Raw genomic sequence first — 6,000 nt, 5'->3', positions numbered from 1 at the left:
TCCATACACCAAATACCAATTTCCTGTAATTTTACATAATATAATGGAAGATTACAGGTGTTCTCGAGACTCTGCTGCACAAACTTCGATTATTATAAGGATACAATTTCTAACAGTGTACACGCTCATGTAATATTTCTTTATTCCTCCTGGTCCAGAAGTAAAAAAGTATGTTCTCCCAAATAATTTGATACCATATTTATGTGGTATGTCTTAACGCTTGGATGATCGCGAGGTATTCTTTGCAGTAATGTAAATTTGAATCAATGCAAATTAATTTGAAAGTAATGCATGTCTGTAATGAATGAATCCAGATGTCAATGATGTCATAATACTAAAAATAATAAAATCTATTTCAAAACACCTTTTCAAAAATTTACATTATTATTGTTTAATACACACTTTTTTGTATCAATTCTCAAATGAAAAAAAGCCTGGATTCACAAAAATATTGTTTACTAACTCATGTAGGGTTATTGACATCTTTGGTATCTGGATTCATTTATTGCAGCCATGCCTTACTTTGGCGCAAATCAAAACATACATCAAGGCGAAGAATACCTACTGGTTGTCTGAGCAGGAAGACATACCAAATAAAAATGGTATTAAATTATTTGAGAGAAGTTCTCTTTCCAGTCATAATTTTATATCGGCTAATAATTGTGCATTCATGACATATTTTGGATTTATAAGATGTCATTTGATTTGTGAGGTGTCATTTTTTTAAAATTTACTCACAAGGTATACATACATGAATACACGGAAGGATGCTTGCACGCATACACCCACACACATCCGAACATGCACAAGCGCGCAGACACACATCCTTGCATCTTCACACAGTGTAAGGACAGCCACAAACCAATGTTCAAGAGCGTAGCTCAGACAGACACCGTCGCCCACTTACACACTATTATACACAAACCATATGTCTCAACGCTTTAGTCAGGCGCCTTCACTCTCACTCTCAGTTTCCCAGCCTTCTTGAAAATTAAAGGAGAATGAAACCTTTGGAACAAGATAGCTTGTGTAAAAACAGAAAAATAAAAAAGAAACAGATCATCGAAAGTTTGAGAAAAATCGGACAAATAATGAGAAAGTTATGAGCATTTGAACATTGCGATCACTAATGCTATGGAGATCATCAAATTGACAATGCGACAAAGATGTGTGATGTCACATGTGAACAACTCTTCCCATTACTTTAGTACATATTTCACTCAAATTGCCTCTTTGATCACATCTATCAGTAGATCATGTGTTCTTTCTATAGAAGGGCATGTAATACAGATTTTTAAAGAATACATCATGGATAAAGAGTTTGTGTCACCATAAGAAAAAGCAAAAAGAGACATTTTGAGGGTATTTCATAGTCCATCAAAGGAAAAGTTGTTCACATGTGACATCACACATCTTTGTCGCATTGCCAATGGGAGGATAGCATTAGTGATTGCAATATTCAAATGCTCAAAACTTTCTCATTGTTTGTCCGATTTTTCTTAAACTTTCTTTGTTCTTATTCTTTGATTTTTCTGTTTCGACACAAGCCTCCTTGTTCCACAGACTTCATTTCCCTTTAATGAAGGGAAAAACATTAAACATGGTGATAAAACAAGTTACCGTTTTGGAAAATGGTAACGTCAGCAATAAACGATGCGTTTTATGCCTACTACATGTAGATCAATGCACGTGCGCATCTGTTCAGAGTAATGAAATGTACATTTACCGGAGATGGTTCTTTTAGTGAAAAGTTGTTCTTCATTATCTGACGCTGCGACACGCCGACCCTTACACCTCTTATGTTCTTATCCAATGGCTGGTCATAGAGTGAGACGAATTTTCGGATTTGTCCTGATAGTCATTTATTTTAACAAGGGTGAGTTATGAGATTTCATGTATGTTCCCTGAATTCCTTCTTTTGACCGTCGCATATTAATGGTAATAATATAGTAATTGGATTTATATAGCGATTTTTCAAGAGGGTACAAAGCGCTGTTGATGGCATGAGAGGTTAATGGTTATATGGTGAAGGTTATATAAGCGTGCTTTGGAATGTTTTTTGAAGAGGTAAAGAAAAGCGAGGTTCCGGAGAGATGGGGAGGAGGGGTTGTTCCAAAGGCGGAGGGCAAGAGATGAAAGCGGCCCTTTTTTCTGGATTTGGAATAACATAAGAAGGAGTGGCTGTAGAACGAAGAGATTATGTAGATTTAAAATTATGTAACTGGAAAAATTGTCGATATCCCCATTTGGAGTTTTTTTTTTTTTTACATATATTAGCTTTAACTTTCTTAATTGGGATTTTGCAATCATTGCTGTCACATGGTAAAATGGCATATCCTTGAATTGGACCGTTTTGCCATCTGTCGACCGTCAGCTGATGGTAAAACGGTCTCGAGACGGTCTCGAAAATCGCTTTTCTGAGACAAATGACTTAAAAGTTTAGAGGTTTGAGCTTCCTTATGAGACGGGTAGAGGCTGGGCCTGTAATGTAGTTCCAGCAATAGGGCAAGATGAAGGATATAAAACACTAACAACTGAAGAATCCTGTGCTTATTTGAGGTTTTAACTATAAAATAGATAAGATTTTTGTGCAGATAGACTGTTTAACCACAGCTCATGACTGTATTCACTCATGCTACACATAAAAAATGTTAAAACCTTTGATCTAGTAAGACCATTTTCCCGTCTTTATTTCATAGTTTAAAATAGTTTATCTTCTAGCTAGACCATTTTATGAACACATATGAAGCGTCATGGAGAAGCGGTTCTGACTCTCGCGTTGAAATCAGAGGGTCATGTGTTTGAATCCCACCTCGGCCTAGCGTCCTTTGGCAAGCCGTTAATCCATACTTTGCCACTTTCTACCCAGATGTCATAAACGGGTACCCGGTATGATGCGGAAGCCTATGTAGTATACCTAGCAAATGAATCTATGAACTCTTGTTGGAATACTCCCCAGGGAGTGGAGAAAATGTATATATTGTTTGCGGGTAAATGCCAGGACCCGGTGACCGGGGTGATATGTACAAGTAAAGCGCTCAGAGAAACAATGTAATAAGCGCTAAATAAATGTAAATAAATGTAATTGTTATTTAAATTAATATCTTATCATATTGTTTAAATTGGTCAATATTGTGACATGTTATACCATAGTTTCCTCACAAATTCGAAACATGTCTTTAGTTATGGCAAATGGTCAATATATTTTTTCAATAACGTGAATAATAATCAAGTATCATCTAACATACATATACTATAAAAGCGTAAACATGGTAAAGGCCGTTAGATCTTTAAACGGTGACTTCCCTGTGAAAATCTGACGCCTGTTACGATAGTTATACAATGCTGTTTATTCATGAGTCCACTGTTTGAAGAGTGAACTCGTTAATTCAAAACAGTGGACAGTGCACTGTGACAAAAGCGCGCATTAGCATTGGACATTTTTTTTATATATACGCGGTAAGATAAGCATAATTTATACAGGTAATCAGCATACATTTGTAAACCATGGACTCAACCGTTTGTTTTAAATAGCACCTTTGTGAATTCGGGCTGATTTGATAAAATCAAAAGGAAAACATCATGCACTCACAACACTGACAATTTAATCTTCTTGAAAGGGATCACGTATCTTAACTCCTGGGGCTCGTTGCAGAAAGAGTTGCGTTTAAACGCAAGCTAAAAAATCAATCGCAAGTCCCAAATGCGCGCTGTTGATTGGTTGAAAATCAAGTTGCGCATGATTTTTAGAGTTGCGATCGATTGCAACTCTTCCTGCAACAGGCCCCTGGTGTGATAAACTTATAAACCCTAAGCAAATTATGTATCATCAAAATATTTTTTAACTCTTATATTCTCCTTTTTAATTATTTGATCATACATTGTAATTGCTTGACTAAATGCCATTCCAGAGCGCTTAAATACTTCTGAGGGGCGTTTCATCAATATCTTTGTCCGGCGAGTTTTCAGATCTGACAACTTTCCTTGAATAGGATTGGCTGAGAGTCCATGTTACCATGGTAACTGTCGGGTAAAACGGACGTGCCGGATAAAACGTCCTCCAAGCTCTTTCATGAAACGCTCCACTGATGAAGATATGATAAGCGCTACATAAGTGTTAGAATGGCTCGACAGTTTTCGATTTGGCTAATAATTGATTGCAAGTTTTGTTTGAAACCTATCCTCTAGGTTGGGCATCTGCTGGACAAGAAAATCAAGATAGTTGTCAACCAGTCGTTCAGGACGGGAAGATAATACATCAGAGGGTCAAATACCATGTCGATGGCACACGGTCTTTTGGAAAGCCTGGAAATAAGTCTATACCTGTTCAACGAAAATATTGTGAAACCGGTAAGAAAATTGTTGTCAATAGGGAGTTTTCGCAAGCACTACGTTGGTGCCTTCTGAAACGCAGAGAATCTATTGTCGGAAGCAGGCTGAGTCGAAAACTAGGCTCCGTAGCACAAAGGTTTGCGATGAGTTGCAAATATGAAAGAACCACACCGATTGGTTCGTGGTCAGTATTTTAAACAAAATGCGCCTGTAACATTGATCTTTATTGGCCAGTCCGTTTAGCTTTAGTCGAAAACAGATGGATGAAAACAACAGTGCCGTCCTGAACTATTGACAATTTTTCGTCCGGTCCCAATCTTAGGACGGTCTGTTGTCCCGGGGAGCGTTTCATCAACATATTTTGTCCGACAAGGTGTCAGATCTGATAACTTTCCCTGATTCTGATTGGCTGACAGGTACTGTTGTTATGGTAATTGTCGGATAAAACAAGACTTGTCGGATAAAATCTTTTCATGAAACGCTCCCCGGTCCACAATAGATATACAACGTTGCAGAATCTACATTTGCGAAAAATCCCCCAAATCGCTATTGGTACATGAATAACTTTGCGGAAGATGTCCCAGACTTCAGGTGCTATATTGCAGAAGAATACACACGCACATACACGCACGTACGCACATACACGCACGTACACACACACAAACGTGGAAATCTCCATGGTCTAACCAGATTCATGAAATCACAACCTTGCGCATGTTAAGAAGGGCAACAACAACAGTAACTGCAATTCTTTTCAAGTTTGATAATAAGCCAGTTCGTAGTTCCTTTCTGCGCATGATCAAAGTATTCTACGCATGATCAGAAGAAGGTCATTTGTACTAAAGTGATAGGTGCTTTAAAATCTAATGAGATAAGCACCAACATTGATGTCTTGACTATTCATAGATTCTTTCGAATTGTCGCTTTCATTTACATCCACAAAAAACAACAATGCTTCCACGAACGACTGGTATTTCACAGTTTGTCAAGTACATTGTGCAACATGCTAAGATATGCATTCAAAGTAGGAATGCAACAAATACCTTCATTAAGTGTTCATTGGTGTGCTATTCTAGTCACCTGGTCTATTCAATTTCTTCATCCTGCTATGTAAGGCAAGCTTACGTAATATCTTGCTTTGAAATCTGCCTATCATGATGAAAGAAATGAAAGGTAATTTGACCAAAATTGCCCATGAAGTAACTACGAACTGGTCTACTGGAGATGCACAATCATAAGGACAAAATGTGTTTCATGCATAATTCCAACAATAATGCATTCTCGATTTCATTCCTCTTTTATCATTAATTTAATGGGCTCAAATCAATTCACTGTACCTTTTTGAATGAAATTAAAATCTCCACAACTAATGTTCGCTTTTGCAAAGTGTGATACACTGGTAGTCTAGCTGCTCTTCATTGTTCAGCTTATTGTACTTATCCATCATTTATAATTTCTTTCAAGTTGGTGCACTGATCCCTATCAAAAATAATAATAAAAAACTTCATTTCTATGATAATTACCCTTCTGCACATGCTCAATCTTATGATTTGATGAGCCTGGATTGATCAGGGAAATATCCCTGCTCAGATCCCGAATGGTAAAGAAGGGGCTAAAATTCTAAAGAAAATATAGAAATACAGTCCATGTAGTTTTGCAAGTTGGAAT

The 6,000-nt window shown here is 37.2% G+C and overlaps 1 pseudogene; it reads left to right on the top strand.

Moving 5' to 3' along the window:
- Positions 1-201: 201 nt before the first annotated feature.
- LOC121417695 overlaps positions 202-6,000 on the top strand; it is a 54,876-nt pseudogene continuing 49,077 nt past the window's right edge.

Source organism: Lytechinus variegatus, chromosome 6, assembly GCF_018143015.1.
Source record: "Lytechinus variegatus isolate NC3 chromosome 6, Lvar_3.0, whole genome shotgun sequence".
Lineage (NCBI taxonomy): Eukaryota > Metazoa > Echinodermata > Echinoidea > Temnopleuroida > Toxopneustidae > Lytechinus > Lytechinus variegatus.
The sequence above is the reverse complement of the archived record's forward strand: the minus strand, read 5'-3'. Positions and strand labels throughout refer to the sequence as shown.